The sequence below is a fragment of the Poecilia reticulata genome, chromosome 10, assembly GCF_904066995.2.
Source record: "Poecilia reticulata chromosome 10, P_reticulata-male-v2, whole genome shotgun sequence".
Taxonomy (NCBI): Eukaryota; Metazoa; Chordata; class Actinopteri; order Cyprinodontiformes; family Poeciliidae; genus Poecilia; species Poecilia reticulata.
Genome location: NC_088839.1, coordinates 20,676,105 through 20,693,923, shown reverse-complemented (window position 1 = coordinate 20,693,923; position 17,819 = coordinate 20,676,105). Strand labels below are relative to the sequence as shown.

At 37.8% G+C, this 17,819-nt stretch overlaps 2 long non-coding RNA genes across 3 annotated transcripts; one reads left to right on the top strand and one right to left on the bottom strand.

Moving 5' to 3' along the window:
• Positions 1 to 609: 609 nt before the first annotated feature.
• On the top strand, positions 610 to 2,364 carry LOC103480261 (uncharacterized). Of its 2 annotated transcripts, none has more exons than XR_014089450.1 (3): positions 610 to 857; positions 1,430 to 1,554; positions 1,789 to 2,364. It is a non-coding gene; the product is annotated as an uncharacterized LOC103480261 (long non-coding RNA). The 2 variants fall into 2 exon arrangements; XR_536068.2 differs by having other exon boundaries at positions 1,362 to 1,554.
• On the bottom strand, positions 2,293 to 4,278 carry LOC145553182 (uncharacterized). Its single transcript, XR_014089451.1, has 2 exons — positions 3,778 to 4,278; positions 2,293 to 2,815 (listed from the first exon to the last, which is right to left on the bottom strand). It is a non-coding gene; the product is annotated as an uncharacterized LOC145553182 (long non-coding RNA).
• Between the last annotated feature and the right edge of the window lie 13,541 nt (positions 4,279 to 17,819).

Genomic DNA, 17,819 nt, shown 5'->3' with positions numbered 1-17,819 from the left:
AATAAACTTTGAATATGATATAGTTTACCTTCTGTTGCAGACCGAGCTTCACAAAAGCCTTTGTCTTTTTCCGTGGGACAAAGACCCGAACAGGGGGTGCAGTCTCATGTGCTTTCAACCTTCTTGACGGAGAAAATGACTTTTTAAAACCTTCAAAGTGTTACCTGGAGAACTGTTGAAGGACAGCTGTGCGTGCATCCAGTGTTCTCAGCCCCCATAGGGCCGAAACTGAGACGTGCAAAGTCCTTGCCGTCTAATCCCCAGAAGTCTGCTGAAGCCACTTCTGTGAACGTCGACGAGCGGTTTTCCTTTTGGTCTTTGAACCCAACGGTACTTCTAGCTCTGCCAGAACCCTCCTATGGAAGTAATTATGTGCCATCAGAATTTGAATAAAAAATGCATCTGAAATTTGAATGTTGTATATTTGTTCTTACTTTTTCAATTTAAAAATTAATTCAGAATATATTTTTGACCTAAAAAAAATTTCAGTGTCATTATTTGTACATGTATGCAAATTTCATTTGTTAAAAAAAATTCACATTCCTATTTCAGAGATCAAATTTTCAATATATATATTTTTCAGTGTTAAAAAATTCAACATATAAAAAATTCAACTTTTAAAAATTCAAATGCAATATTTTCAGTGTCCTAAAAATTCAACTTGCTCAAATTCGCTGTCTCAAATTCAACATCTAAAAATTCGCTGTACAAAAATGGCGAGGTTACTTCAGGTCACAGCCATTAGCAATCGTTGTCAGATTTCAACACTGAGCTAATCACATGACCTAAGCGTCATATTGAAGAAATACCAGCATCACCGAGGCTAGCGACACATGGAGGCGAACGCAAACCCAACGGTGAGTCTATGCTTTCATATTTCTGTAGTACATTTTATTTTGCGCATGAACTTTGATACATGACATTAAAGCTTGATTTAAAACACGGGTTTGGGCCGTTGTTAATCTTACGCCATGTAATGCTGGCATATTAGTTCTCGCTACCTGCTAGACCTCCACCCCCTTCTCTTGGCTGTCCTACGCCCAATTTTCCCCTGTTTTATTTAAAAAAGGAGTATCACTTGCGCCAAGTCTAGAATCTTTAAAGATAACTGATGGGTAGCGACTTTCCGGGTTGTTTGTATGTTGTCTTAGGTGAGACTGATCAGGCGGTCTTAGTAAAAGTCGTAATTTTCCAGGAGATGCTACTGCTAATGTAGAAGCTAATATGGCTGCCTTGTGTGCTTCAAGGAGGGGCTGTGAACTCTTCCGACATTAATTGATTTCCGACCTACTGATTTCAAAATAGTTTTTTTATTTTACTGACAATGTTTTTGACATTTTTTTTTCTTTTTTCTTTTCAAGGAACATATGGATCATATTTTGATAGACTCCATGATCGTTTGGAGCCATTTCTATTTCTACAATTACAGATGGTCCTGCAGTCAATCAGTTGGCCACAGGTGAAGAAGCAAAGTGATGACGGTGACGACAGCGATGATGTCTTGGAAGCAGAAACTGCAGGTGACAGGGTTTCTCCATCAGTTTCTCAAAGAAGGTAAAATGTCTGTATAAACATTTGGCCAATGTTTGTTATTTTGAGAATGATAAATAACAAATGTATCATGCTGGTATTATACCAGCATGATTTTTGAAGGACATCACATTCATATTCATTAGTTTCTTAGATGGAAAAGACATTCGCATAAAGTCATATCTCAAAGTCAGCTTTATGAATGATTCCATCTACAGGAAACTCACCATGTATCTAAAAAAATTATACTTTTCCTAGCATTTTCAGACAATCTGCACCAGCTCATGAGATTTTGGGTTGGCTGGGAGGCTCCATGGCAGGAACTGAAGCCTGAAGTAGTGCAGTCAACTGGACCAAACCACAAGCCCACTTCATCCACCTGCAGTGAACGTTTACGCCTTCCAAGCCATTATTCTACCTACCAGGCTCTGTATGCTGACATGACGGTGTGTCTTAAATCGGTTGGGACTGGCTTTGGTCTTCTTTGAGAACTCAGTGCATTGGTGTTTCATTTGTTCAATAATTGCATTTCAATATGGCAATTAAGTAAAATTACAAAGTCGTTTTATTATTAGCTTCTTTTTTTTTTTTTACAAATACTGTTCATCATTCACCGCAGTCTTGACATTAAGTTGTTCTTTGAAGTGACGACTAAGTAGCTGAAATGTTTGTCAAGCATTCCTGTAAATCTTAAATGTTAGAGTAACTATGTTCAGAGTTTCTGAGTCAGCACTGTTTGTACAGGAAATATGAAACGGAAACTGTTTTTATGCAATATTTTATTGAATATTCATCTATGCTTGAAGTATTAGAAAATAAATGACATAAGACAAACTTAACTTTTCCATTCTTATAATGCAAGAAAATTAAGGTCCTACACAACTGTACCTACTAGGTTCCTTTTGAGAAAAAAAGAACAATCAACTCACAAATGTAGAACATTTTAGTTCTTTAACATGTCTACCATAAAAGCACTATGACTCACTTTTCCAAATCACAAATTTTACCTGTGTGGTAATATGATCAGCACTTAGCTTTACATTTCATAAATGCTGAATTTTGAAACTGGACAAGTTTCACAGAGTGAAGAACTGTTCACAAAACAGAACTGCACCAATATAAATGTCACAACCAAAAGACAGTGATGTGCCTTTTGGGTTTACTGCGTCTCTTAAGTCCATTTGTTCGTCAGTCAGTTGCACAACTTGAATTTGGTACTGTGACGTTTGACTCTTCCTGAAGAGGAAGCCCGCACTCCTCCCATTCAATTTCGGGAATCTACACCCTGGAAAACACAAAAAAGGGATCAAGAGAACTCAAAATGTACTTGATTGCAGATTCCTATGTAATAAATTAAATGAATGATAGTATACATGCTACACATTAAATTATCCAATTAAAATGTACCTCTATCAAGGCACTGTGGGGTTCAGGAATTGAATGGTGTCTAACTTAATCAGAATTTGCTTTTAATTACAACATTAATCACAAATTTTAGCATAGCTCAAACATTCTTTGTAACCAAAGATATATTTTGGAGATACAAAGTAGTGGGGATTAAAATGATTTTAATAAGTTAACAGCTGTACTTGCAAGCATATATTTTCTTCAAAATGAGTTAAAATCAAATGAAAAAACAAGGGAGGTTGTTTGTAATGTTGCTAGGTAACAGAACGACGTTTTGTAACGCAAAGTAAAAGAATGTAAATTAATATATATCAACACTTGTCAGATAAGAGAAACAGCCGTTTGGATAACGCTATAATGACCATAAATGTATAAATTTATTCATAAATGAAGTCACATGAACAACACAGTAGATGAACAGAATGGGGTTGTGGTTATAATGTCTGAAGAGTTCACAGCCCCTCCTTGAAGCATACAAGGCAGCCATATTAGCTTCTACATTAGCAGTAGCATCTCCTGGAAAATTACGACTTTTACTAAGACCGCCTGATCAGTCTCACCTAAGACAACATACAAACAACCCGGAAAGTCGCTACCCATCAGTTATCTTTAAAGATTCTAGACTTGGCGCAAGTGATACTCCTTTTTTAAATAAAACAGGGGGAAATTGGGCGTAGGACAGCCAAGAGAAGGGGGTGGAGGTCTAGCAGGTAGCGAGAACTAATATGCCAGCATTACATGGCGTAAGATTAACAACGGCCCAAACCCGTGTTTTAAATCAAGCTTTAATGTCATGCGCAAAATAAAATGTACTACAGAAATATGAAAGCATAGACTCACCGTTGGGTTTGCGTTCGCCTCCATGGTCGCTGGCCTCGGTGATGCTGGTATTTCTTCAATATGACTCTTAGGTCATGTGATTAGCTCAGTGTTGAAATCTGACAACGATTGCTAATGTCTGTGACCTGAAGTAACCTCGCCATTTTTGTACAGCGAATTTTTAGATGTTGAATTTGAGACAGCGAATTTGAGCAAGTTGAATTTGTAGGACACTGAAAATATTGCATTTGAATTTTTAAAAGTTGAATTTTTTTATATGTTGAATTTTTTTAACACTGAAAAAATATATATATTGAAAATTTGATCTCTGAAATAGGAATGTGAATTTTTTTTAACAAATGAAATTTGCATACATGTACAAATAATGACACTGAAATTTTTTTTAGGTCAAAAATATATTCTGAATTAATTTTTAAATTGAAAAAGTAAGAACAAATATACAACATTCAAATTTCAGATGCATTTTTTATTCAAATTCTGATGGCACATAATTACTTCCATACCCTCCGGCCCAAAACAAGTATTTTCAATTCATTATTTTTTGGGGGAGGGTTTTTCCAATACCCCAGATATCCCTTTGATCTGCTTCTCGCTCACGAGTTGCTGATTGTTTACCTTTTCTTTGTGGACGAAGGCACATAATGAAAAAAAGTTGTGTTTTTCATTTGTAACATAACTTTTAACTTGAAACATATATTTTTCGCCTTTAACTCAAAGTTTTCCACTACTTTGTGTCGGTCTATCAAATACAACTCCAAAATGCTTTGAAGTTTGTTGGTGCAACATTGCAAAATGTGAAAAGGCATATGAACAGTGTTCAACACACTATATCATCGATCTGTTGGCTTAACTAGTTTTATGCTAAAAATCTTGAATAAAGGACAGTCTTTCACCTTGTATCTTTGTTCTTCTCACTCAGTAGAAAAGTGATGTGCAGCAGAGGTGCATTTCTCTATCTATAACTCATACCCAGCTACAGTACCTGTCGAAATGACTGCCGCTTAATGGATCTGGTGCCACAAAACACTATCTCCCGTTCCAATTACTCCATGCCAAATTAAACGACGAGGTTCTCAGAAAGCATTAAGGCACATTAATTAATCTGTCAGAAGGTGGAGGCAGAACGTCGAGCTGAGGCTGAAGATGGTCGACTGCTGACGCCTTGATAATAAATAATAAGAAACACCTCGCTGTTTTTAATGACCAGCAATTTCTAGTTTATTACTGACTATTGTCTGCCATTAATTTTTAATCAACTCCAGCTTCTCCATCGCTCCCTGCCACGGTGCTTCCTGTAATATTTTTATTGTTATTATTTTTTTACAGATAGGACAAAACATAAAATTAATTTCTGTAATTTATATGTTCTGGTAAACAACTGTTATATTTTTCACAACAAATATGTTTTGACATTTGTCGAGTTTTGTATGCAGCCATGCCAATTTACTTCATAAAGTGCCAAAAAAAAAAAAAGTTTCTTACTGGATTGTTTTTCACAATCCCTGAACATATTTACCTGATAGGGGTCGGTTACCTTTATATTTCATGTCATATTTAGCACTGTAGTTTTATTGTGTGTATATATATATATATATATATATATATATATATATATATATATATAGAAGGTCGCCCCCACAGAAGGGGTCTCACTCCCAGAAGGAACAATAGCAGACATAGAGCACAGCTACAAGTACCTGGGAATACCACAAGCAAATGGCAACCTCGATGAGGTCACAAGGAAAGGAGCCACAGCCAAATACCTCCAACGAATAAGGCAAGTCCTGAGAAGCCAGCTCAATGTCAAGAACAAGATCCGTGCAATAAACAGCTATGCCTTACCAGTAATCAGATACCCTGCCGGAATAATTAGCTGGCCAATGGAAGAGATGAAGGCCACGGATGTTAAGACTAGGAAGCTACTAACCATGCATGGAGGATTCCACCCCAAATCCAGCACCCTGAGACTGTACATGAGCCGTAAGGAAGGAGGCAGAGGACTAGTGAGTGTGAGAGCCACTGTCCAGGATGAAACATCCAAGATCCATAAATACATCAAGGACAAAGCCTCAACAGACGATGTGCTCAGCGAATGTCTCAGGCAATGGGGAACAGAAGACAAGGTGCTGGAAGTACCATCATGGGAGGACAAGCCCCTACATGGGATGTACCACCGACAAATAACTGAAGTGGCTGATGTCAGGAAAACCTACCAATGGCTGGAGAAAGCTGGACTCAAGGACAGCACAGAGGCTCTCATCCTGGCCGCCCAGGAACAGGGCCTAAACACCAGAGCAATAGAGGCTCAGATCTACCACACCAGACAAGACCCAAGGTGTAGGTTGTGCAAGGAGGCCCCTGAGACAATCCAGCACATAATAGCAGGGTGCAAGATGCTGGCAGGGAAAGCATACATGGAACGACATAACCAAGTGGCGGGCATAGTGTACAGGAACATCTGTGCAGAATATGGACTGGAAGCCCCGAGATCAAAGTGGGGAACACCCCCAAAGGTGGTGGAAAACGACCGAGCTAAGATCCTGTGGGACTTCCAGATCCAGACAGACAAGATGGTAATGGCGAACCAACCGGACATTGTGGTGGTGGATAAAGAACAGAGGAAAGCCGTTGTGGTGGATGTAGCAATACCAAGTGACTACAACATCAGGAAAAAGGAGCATGAGAAATTGGAGAAATACCAAGGCCTCAGGGAGGAACTGGAAAAGACCTGGAAGGTGAAGACCACAGTGGTGCCTGTCTTCATCGGGGCCCTCGGGGCAGTCACCCCCAAACTGGAGCAGTGGCTCAAACAGATCCCAGGAACAACATCAGACATCTCAGTCCATAAATGTGCAGTTCTAGGCACAGCCAAGATACTGCGCAGAACCCTCAAGCTCCCAGGCCTCTGGTAGAGGACCCGAGCTCAGAGGATGAAACAGACCACCCGCGGAGGGTGAGAAGGGAATTTATATATATATATATATATATATATATATATATATATATATATATATATATATATATATATATATATATATATATATTTTATATTTTTATATATAATTTTTTTTTTAGGGCACTGTTACATTTAAGCTCAACCCCAGTAGCTGCAAGGTCGTTGCTCCAAAACAAATAATAAGGCTTTTCCCTGATCTGTTGTGCTTAGTTTTCCTGAAACATGGTTTGAGACCAAAGTAGAGACCATTAAATGTCTCTATTTTGGTCAAAGGATATTGTTCCAGAGGTCTTGGGGCTCATTTGGACCCAACTTTGTAAACCTCTCTAAAGCTCCCATGTTCTGTTGTAGAGGAAAAAACGTATTCTTCTTTAACCAACAAGTCATAGTCTTTTCTTACTTTTGTTGTCATGAACTTGAACTTCTGGAGCAAACTGCAGCCTTTATTCTCTAATAAGGGAGCTCTTAGGTTTTTTCAGTGTAACTGAGTTTTCTGCACAGTGTAACTTTAGCACAATTTGATGAGATGTCCACGCCTGGAAAATTTTGAAGCTGTTTTAAATGTTGGCCACATGTGAATCACCTTCCTTGCCATAGTTGATAGTTAAACTCCTTGCTACTCCAAGTAGTTTAACTATCAACCGGGTGGAAAACAAAAAATTTCAGACCCTTCTCCTGTCACTGAACACATCATACCTGAGCTCCAATCAGTCACTCTGACAACAGCAATTTTATTGTGGTTGCCAGTAGAAGCAAACTCAAGCAGAGAGATGTAATAAGCTATTTAAAAGAAAACTATGTTTTATTTAACATGATCTGATTCATTCCACTTGTAGACTTTGAGCAGACACCAAGGAAAGAAGAACTGAGTATAGCAATGTGACTCTGTTTTGTCTTTTAGAGTCTTAAGACTCAAGAAAATACACAGAGAAACATCTGCTTTTAAAATGCTAACAGTGTTAAAGAATAATTAACACGTCTTGAAATGTCAACATTATATATATATTTTTTTTCTTTGTTTTAAAGTTATGGTAAAACACGGTTTCACTTCTAATGCTCTTTTACGCCCATAACGTGACATTGTCTTGCCTCCAAAATTAACGACCCCACACACAGGGGGGGCTAGAAAATAATTGTGGCTTTTATTTGGTAGTTTATAAAGATAAATAACTTTCCGCTGAACAAAGCTTTACAAAGAACACAGTTAGAAAACTTGCCACAAAATTATGTTAAGTGCTTCTCTGCTTATAATCTTTCTTAGATTAATGGTTAGAAACAATTGCTTTTCTAGGCTAGACCCTGATATCCTTCCACCCTGTCATTGCATGGCCCAGAAAACGTGCTGTTTTAAAGGGAGCTCACACTGGTAAATGTTCATTTAATCAATTAACTGTACCTGGCTGATACTTTCCCTCTAAAATCCAATGGAACCAGAAAGAGTTGAGTGTTTTTTTTTTTTCACAAACTGCTTTACCAGTTAGATTCATTTTCATTGAATTAATGAATGTTGAATCTGCTGTAACCCAAGGCTATATATACATAAATTTGATTTTAAAAAAAAAGTACTTATGTATAAATCTAGAGAACATGCCTGCAGAAAAACATTATGGGTTTTACAGTTAATCAGCAATATAGGTAATGGTCTAAAATATAAAGAACACACTCTAAAAGCTCTCTGGATAAATGTACAAATCAGAAATTCATCCCATCACATTACTTGATCAACGTGATAAAGTTGCCTCTGTGATATCCGGCAAAAGTGTGTTCGTCTCTTTCTCTGGTCTTTTCATTTCAGGATATCACCCTCGGTCTCAAAAACCACAAATCCACTCTCACACACACATACAGTCACACAAAGACAAAAGCCATTAGAGCTGCATTACTGTAAAAGCCTTTTACGAACATGGCAAATTTCATTTAAGAGCTACATTCAGTCCTCAACATTTCTATCTACATTCATTTATATGCAGGAAGGTCTTTGGTGGATGAAGCACCGTGAAGAAAGAACGGATGGATGGATGGATGAGTGGATGCTGGGGGGGATGATGGATAAAAAGTTCAGCATCCGTTAAAAAATATAAAAAGAGGATAGTTTGGAGAGCTGAATTTTGACCGCTGTGTAGCTGCAGAGAGACAGACAGTTGTTCTCCAGGTGGTCTGAGGCTGGTCTGGCTCTGTGATTGGTCCCCTGGGCCTGTCAGTCAAGCCTGTGAAGTCAGGTGTGACCACCCTTCCTGCTTTGTGATTGACAGAAGGTTCTGCCAATTAGAGCCCAAAAACACACTGAAATACACACTCTCCCACACACACAGAGTCTCTTCTGTGTTCCTGCAGCCGAGATGTGCTGCTGCCTCCTCTCTGCTTGTAAATGTCGCATCCAGGGAGCTCTTCCTGTCGCCGGGATGCTCTGAAGCTACTCAAACACACCGACTTTCCACTTACCTTCATATTTTACCATTTTAACCGGGACTGGAGTGCAAGCACAGCCTGATCTGTTGCACTGGAACGGCCATAGACAGGGAAATGGCTTTATCATTAATATATCAAACAACTTCGTCCTTTGAAAACTAAGCAGCTTTGTCAGATAATCTCTAAACGGAATGATTATTTTTGCATTAAGTATTAAAGGAAAGAAGTTACACGAGGACTCCAAATTTTGCGGGAGCAGACATGGCCGCTGAAACTAATTAGTGGAGTGGAATGAATGTTTCACGTAAGGGCTAATGGTTGACACAAGCCACTACTATGAATGGAAGCAACATTTACATTTCTTTATACTGCACGGTTCACCCTGGCAATACTAAACAGAAATATCCTGCGGTGGAAACATTTACTGTGTAAGACACACAAATAAGAGTACATCTAAAATTAATGTCCCATGTAGCACTTACATGTCCAAACTGAACTTATTAAAAGTGGTGTTTGCTTATGGAAAGTGATGTAAGATGTGCAAACAATGTCTCTGGGTGTTGCCATGTTGAAATCCTGATTTCTCACACTGTGCAAACTGAAACACTGTTATGTCGGGTGTGACGTCAAAATCACCTCAGAATTTTTACTTCCAAGAAACTGAAACGCAGCATAACTAATAAACTGAACATTATACTTTTTCAGAGACTAAGATGAAGCAGAATAATCTGCAATCTATCTTTCACACTTTTCTGCTGCAACTTTTGTTTTGCTTTGTGCACGTTGAGCAATGCAAACAGTAGCTCAGAATGTTCGTCAGGTTCTGATCTCGTTTACCTCAATATTCAACATTCTCGAAATTCTTTTTCATCTTTTGCATCAAAATGATCTCCTGAAGCTTTCATTCTCTTGTGTTGTAGCCCACTTCTCCGCTTACAGCTGCTTCACTTCTGTCAACCATTCATTGCAAATTAATGAAGCATCAAAGAAAAACCCGTGCATTTTTCCATATGTTCAGTTAGTCCACATAATCTGCTGGGAATCATTAATAGTCACAACAATATTTGCTCCTAGATCCACATTAAACGGCTCTTTAAACCCTTCCTTTGGTTATTAATATTGCTTGCTGTTGCCGATTAGCGGAAAACTGTACGCCTGCCTTACGAGGAAGTAGATGAAATGATTGGAATAAGCCAGAATTTACCTTGTTGTGGATATAAAATAAAAATGCCTGGAGGCCTTTGTCTTTTCAGCTAAGTGATTGTGAATCATCACAGGCTCGCTACTTTCAAAGAGCTTTTCTGACTCTTAAAGACGGCAGGTTGTCAGCCTGAATGCGCGGTGGCCGCGTAGAAATCTGAATTAAGCTCTTCTCAACTCTTTCATGCATCCGTTTCACGTCAGTTTTATCTCCACTTCTGCCCACATCATTTAACTGTAGCTTTTTCTCTCAGCTCTGAGCTGCTTTTAAATGTTAAAGAAAAAAAAACAACAAAAAGAACATGGGTGACATGTGAAGACATTCACTCATAAATCCCACCGTGATGAAACTTATTACGACTCCAAAAGCAAATTTTCTTCTTCTGACTGTACCTGTGTGATGCCAAGATTGTAGACGACTGACAAACACGACTTTAACCTCCTATTTACATACTCTGATTTATACTTTAATCATGTTCTGATGGGCTCACAGAATTACACAAATATTGTACAGCATTGCATATCAAACTGAATTTTCTTCTGCACTGAAATCAAAAATAAGGAGTAGCTTTTGATATGAGCTTATAATAAGTAATTTAATCTTCAGCTGCGTTTAATTTTGACATGATTTGTGACTTAAGCTGCAGCTCTTTATGAAATGTCATCTTGATGTTTTGTTGCTGTTTAATTTGATACCGTTCCACTTTTTTTGGCTTTTTTTTTTTTTCCACATTTCCTTTCCACATTTACAATGTTAGTATACAGTTTAACTCATATAAGAGTGGTGCTGATTTAAAAGCTGGTGGACGGAAGTGAAAACATTGATCCAGTTTAACATTTGCCTTGTGACACAGGCTCCCCATTTTTGATACAAGAAAAATAAAACAAACTGAGGCTTTAGCCCTAGGTTCCTTAAATTGAATTTAGTAGTATAATATCTAATAATTAATGTCAACCAAAAATGTAAATCTGACTAAAGTCATATCTGCTAAATAGAATCAAATGTTATTTTCTTTTAAAAGTAAGTTAAGTTGTTGCATGTTTCTTTGTGATGTTATATCTCATCACATTGGAAAGACTGATTATTATTATTATTATTATTATTATTATTATTATTATTATTATTATTATTATTATTATTATTATTATTATTATTATTATTATTATTCCAAAGGGGGAATCAGATTGAGTTTGGAAAAAAGTCTTAATGTATTTTCTCCTGGTTTATATTTGCTCAAATAATGATTTCATAAGATTTCCATCTAATCTAATATGCATATTACTGAAATTATTTCTTGGTTGCTATCCTTGATTGACTAAATTTTGTGAGGCTAATTAAGTTTTAATTAGCATTACAGGCTAATCAAAAAGATTGTGTGTCAGTTGGTTGCCATTTTTATATAACACATAATTAAACCTCCTTTTATATTTTGTCTAAATGCAGGAGCTGCATCAGAAGAGCCCAGTCCATGTTTTCAGTGCTCTCATCAGTGGCAGTTCTTGCAATAACGGCAAGAACTGCCACTAAGGCCAGTTCTTGCACCAACCCCCAATCAATCAGAATGCAGGAAATATTCTAGATGAGTGGTCTCAAACTGCATGCCTTAAATGTCCTACAAAGTTGCAGAGTTCTGCAACTTTAATATGCGTCCCTTATCCTACACACTTGTATTAAATGGTCTAACTGCCTCATTAGCATTCAGTGAAGCTCTTATAATGAGCTGATTGGAACCAGGTGTGGTGAAATAGATACATCTAAACTTTGCAGGAGACTGACCCTTGAGGACTGGAGTTAGAGTCCACTCGTCCTAGATTCTAGGTGGGGTTAAATCCAGTGTATTCCCACACGGAGCATATTAAACAAGCAAGAGGCACCAACTTCACATCGCCTGCAGATGCAAAAATGAAAATGTATCAGAAACCCTGGCCACTTGAATACGTAGTCCTAAATCCAATACGCATCTGATCTTTTCGAATGTGACCTGGGTCGGCCAGGTCAGATGAATACTCCACAAACGTCAAGATTCTGCATCCTGACATGTGGAAAGCAGGAAGAAAAACAACAAATACGGCAAACAATAATGAGAAATAAGTTGTTGCTGTGCCGGCTCCAGTTGGACAACAACTTTAAAGTCACGAAATGTCCTCCACCAATACCATTCCTGTTTACTTCCGCAAACACTGAGACGTTACTGTGTGATCTACTGCACCATCGGGACACTTTTAGGTTATTTGCAGATCACATTGAAGATCACAAACAAATCATATATATTGTTGGTGATGTGAACAGCTGCACAAAATATATCTGATTTCCCAAAAAAAAAAAAAAAAACTCTGCACAGGAAATTCATTTCATCTGCTTTCATCTGTAATCTCATTCTTTCGGTCAGAGCTCAGAGCTTGTGACCAGTGATAAGAGCAGGAACGTGGACCAAAACAAATCCAGGACGCAAAAACTGAATTGTGTCGTTCATGGCCACATAATCTAAGCCTCATGCTGCTGCCTCATGTTTCTGAACCAGGGATTGTTCCCCACCCAAAACTGATCCAGAAATCCATCACCTTATCTCATCTGATGGCTCCCAGTTTGTTTTTGTTTTTGTCTTTTTTTAAATCCAGGTAGAAGAGTCAAAAAACAAACATGTTGGGATAAGTGACTTAGGTGCGAGAGTACATGGATGACTGTGTCCTTATATTGTCCTGCTTTGAACCAATAACCAGTTCATAATTTATTTATTTATTTATTTTTTAACATTCCTGAATTTCAAACAGATTAACCTTAAATCATGCTCTTAGTCTTTAGTTTTGCTCCCATTACTGGATAACAGGAAGAAAAATGGGTGAGACAGGTGTTCCCTACAGAGTGCTCAGTGAGTGCATTTATTCCCTACACAGAGTCATGCAGTGCATATTAAAACCTTTAATGGATCTAATCACAATAATGGACATTAAAGCTTGTTATCTAATAGTACTTAGAGCACAATTAAGGTTTTTAGATCTGACTGACAGAATTTGCAATTAAAACAATTTCAAAGTTTTTATCTGAACTTGCTTTGACTATTTGTTCATAGATATTTGTTGAATATTTTCCCTTTTTTAATAGCTTTAAAAGTGTTTCTTTAGATTATAGGGGGAAAAAAATTCAACAGATCTACGGAAACATTTAACATGACTTTATTACATGTCATGTCAAACGTTTGCTCTAAGGTAGTTTCTTTAAATTAGCAGATTTGAATGATCATGAAGAAGAAGTTATAAATGGAGGTGAAAAGGATGAGTGGGTGTGAAGCTGTAAACCACGGTGAGGTTGATGAGTGGGACAAAGGGGAGAGAGGTGTTTTTGGGGGGTGACTATGTTGGAAAAGGTTGGAAAAAAGGATGAGGAAGATGAGTGAGATGAAAAATGGCCCTTCAAAGATGCAGAAATTAGTTTAAAATGGGAAATGAGTGTGATGGAAATGGTCCGTACAATCCATAAGAGTGAAGAGTGGAACTAAAAAAAAGGGTCACAAGGAGGAATATCTGGATGACAAGAGGCCATAAGCAGGGATAAGATGTATCGGTCAGATGAAAAAGAATATTTCCATTTCACATTAAGTTCAAAAGCCTAAAGAAAGTGACTTTATTCAAAAATGACAGTATTAATTATGTTAGGAAAAAAAATCTGATTTCATACAAAAAAAATGTAATCTACTAAAAGTAACATTTTTATGTCATGTTTGATCATGAAACACTTTCCCCTTTAATTTTCTTCAAATGATCTGACACTGATTTATACAAAGTTATTTTGTCTGGTCGCTCCTTTCAGCTGATGTTTGCCTTGAAGCCGATTCTTTCGAGCTATAAAATTGAATCTGGTGTCTTCTGCAGCAGTAATATATGGAGGTGGAAAGCAGGAAGGTGGGAGCTTTGCTTTGATTTTCTCTCTTTTCAAGCTCAGCTGCCTGTCACCTTTCTTCTGCTTTAAAGCCATGCAGGACAGGAGTTTGGCAACTTTCAGCACAGGGTTGAAAGAAAGAAAGAAAAAAAGAAAAAGAGACAAAAACCATAATCAAGCAGAAGAAGGAGAGCAGAAAAGATGAGGGAGAGTTTGTGGCGGATCAAAGCCACCTGGGACGAAGAGATAGAATTTAACTCAGACGCCAGCAGATGATGTACACAGCTAACGTCTGCCAAGAGAAAGACATGGAGACAAACTCGCAGCAAGGGACAACCTGCTGTCAGGGATTAGAGCGAAGAGTTGAGCCTTTCAACAACTTCCTTTCAGCCCTGAAATGGAAATGCAAAGAAAGGACGTCTCTGGTGCTGGAAGTTTTTGAGCCTGGAGAGTTGGACGACTGTAACGGATAACTTGACGGCATAAAACAAGCCAAGAATAAGAGTGAATCCGAGATCTGATTACATCACGTTTCAACAAAAACTCTTCTGAGAATTTTGGAGCATCCAATCAGCCCAGACTTGTAGATTGTGTAGAAGCTCATTTTTCTTATTAATCAGCCCGCAAAGGTCAATTCATGACCCAAATTATCTTTGGCTTTGAATATTAAGCCGCAGTCCAAGCAGTTTAGTTCCTATTAACCATTCAACTTGTTAAAATGACGAACATCTACAAGGGGTAAATGTCGTTATTTATTTATGAACACAAATGACCGGATCACAAACAAACAGTTCTTTATGGAGCCTGATTAAAGCAATGACCAATAAAAGGTGCAGATGGGACATTTTGAATAAATAAACAAAAACAAATGCACAGCAAAATGTACACAAATATATATAAATGTAACAGTATGTTCAAAGCATGTGCTATGAAGCTCAATAATTCTAGATGGATGTTCAGAGCACTTTCTGTGCAGTCCCAAATTCCAGTTCAAAAAGTCTGTCCCAGTAGTTATTTGTAGTTATATTTGGTTCTCTTTCTTTTTGACAGTTCAGTCACATCCTCCGAGGGCAATAATCCTATCCAGAAAAAAGAAATGCTTCTCATCGGTTCAGTTCGGTTCTGTTCAGTTTTCCTTTGAAGGTAGAAGAAAACCCTGACCTGTAAAGGGCCAGAAAAATAATCAATAACAATTCAAAACAGCTATGCTAAAGCAAATACTGATATAAACAAAAAAAAAACCAAACAAACAAAAAAAAAAAAAAACGCTTGCAGCTGAGTCAAATGTAATGTTTGGTTTACAATGGATAACATGTTCTCTTCCCTTTCCCATATTGAAGAATGGCAAAGAACAGGCCTCTGTATCAGATTATACAAGCTTCTCAGAGAAACAGGAATCGTGGGTTGCTAATTAAAACATATGATGCTCAAATTTTAAAACTGCTTCAGTTATGTTCATTCATTGATCCATTATCGTCTGATTATCTGGGGTCAGGTCATAGACAGCAGCAGTTAGGAATAGTTAATGATTATGTCTCTCATCATGAGCTTCTTTTCCTCACTTAATCAATTTATTCTAGTTAAATGTTGGATTTTTCCAGCATATATATATATATATATATATATATATATATATATATATATATATATATATATATATATATATATATATATATATATATATATATATCTTTGGCGTGATGTTCAGATGTACCCTTTGATTAATAAATGAGTAAAAAAATGTTTGGCTTTCAGTATCTGGCTGACCACATTAACGTATGTCATGTTTGAATTTTCTGGTGATTGTTTAATAAGTCATTCATCCCACTGTTGCCTGTAAAATTGGCATCATATTCATCAGAGCTCCACCTAATTTTTGTGCACCAGTTCACACAGCTCTGCTTGGATTTATGAAGCTGCTGTATAATATAACCAAAGACAGTGAAAGCAGGCACACACTCTGTATAATTGCTTTCTTGAGAAGGTGACAGTGCTGAGCAAATGGCATTACTGTGGCGTTACGCCGCCTTTAACATATTTTGATCATTAAAACTCATACTGTAGTATTTTATGTAGCACTCGGCCGCGGTGGCTTTTCCTCTGACAGATGCTAATTGAAACTGGCCAATTATGTCCTGAGGAAGGCTAGCAATTTGTAAAGCAGACGGCAGCTGATTTAAGGCAAGAATCAGTGGGCCTTTTCCTGTTTTCCACAGGGGCTTTAATGAATATTCACTCTTCAAACAGCCTGACGGCGTGCGAGCCGCGGACACAAACTCAGAAAGGAAATCAAACGGTTTCTGAGGCAACAGGAGTCAACACACTCACACAGACTGATTGCCCATTAATTAATATACTAAGTCCACCAGCAGGAAGGGTGGGTGGGGCGGATGGGAAGAGCTGATGGAAAAAAAAGTATTTACATTTCAAGTTAGAACTAGACAAACATTTATCCTTGGCATTAAATCCACACTGAATTTATGTTTTCAATGACTTTTTTTTTTTTCAAAAACAAGACTTAGATGCACAGGTTGTAGCTTAACATTGATTTTTAGAATCCATACCAAGTCAAATAAATATACAGAGAATATACACAGATGCTCTGTATTCTCGGAAATATTTGAGATTGACGTTAGCTTCCCTCTAAAAGAGATTTGACCGAGACTTCCCTCTTAGACGCTCAGGATTTGACTTGATCTTGACATTGTGAGCTCTGACATCTCTGACTCTGAACAAGAAAACTTGTTGACCTGGAAACCAAAAATCATAACATTTTTGCTGACAGAGCTTTTTATAGAAGCTGTACAACAGCGACCTGTATGTTGCGTCTCGAACTGTTTCTTGCAGATGAGGTGAGACTGTTTTCAATAAAGTCATTTGTTATGAAGAAAGATGTTGCAAACCACAGAAACAAATGACAACTGTGATTTGCCCTCCTCTTTTCTTTGCTTTCTATACATTTTTATCGTGACATCTGCTCCTTTTAAACTTTCCGCCTTACTTTGTATTTCCTTCAACTCATTTCAACTTCATTTTCCCTTCCTGCTGTTTCAATATCGTTTGCTGACTCAGCTCTCACACCTATTTCCTTCAGACAACAGCCTTCTTCCTGTTCCAGTTTCCAACATCACGCTCAAAAACAATTTTCTCCTCGGTATTGTTCCACGAAAGCTTTGCTCTCCTTGGAGTTCTGAGTCTGCTCCTCGCTCAAGCTTGGGGACAGATGAGTCATTAGTCTTTCTGTAGCGTGTTTTTTTTTTTTTTTTCTGCCACAGACTGAATTGCGTCTTTGTTCCTATAAATCTAATAAAGAGCCTGATTGCTTTTGCTAATCATCTTGCGTCTTCCTGCTGCTGCTTATTGCTGCCATTAATTTCTGAGATAACTGGTCCTCTGCTGGAGCACAGAGCCTCAGATAACGCGGCCTGTAGACTAAATGTGGGGACTTCCATTGTATCTTGGAGGAAGACATTGGTTCCACGCTTTGGAGAAAAGGTTGACTTTGTTCCTTGTGTAATTAAACAATGCCTCAGTCTCCTTTTGATGCTTACATGTCAGGAACACGTCGCAATACAAGGTCCTGTTCTTCCCATATTCCTC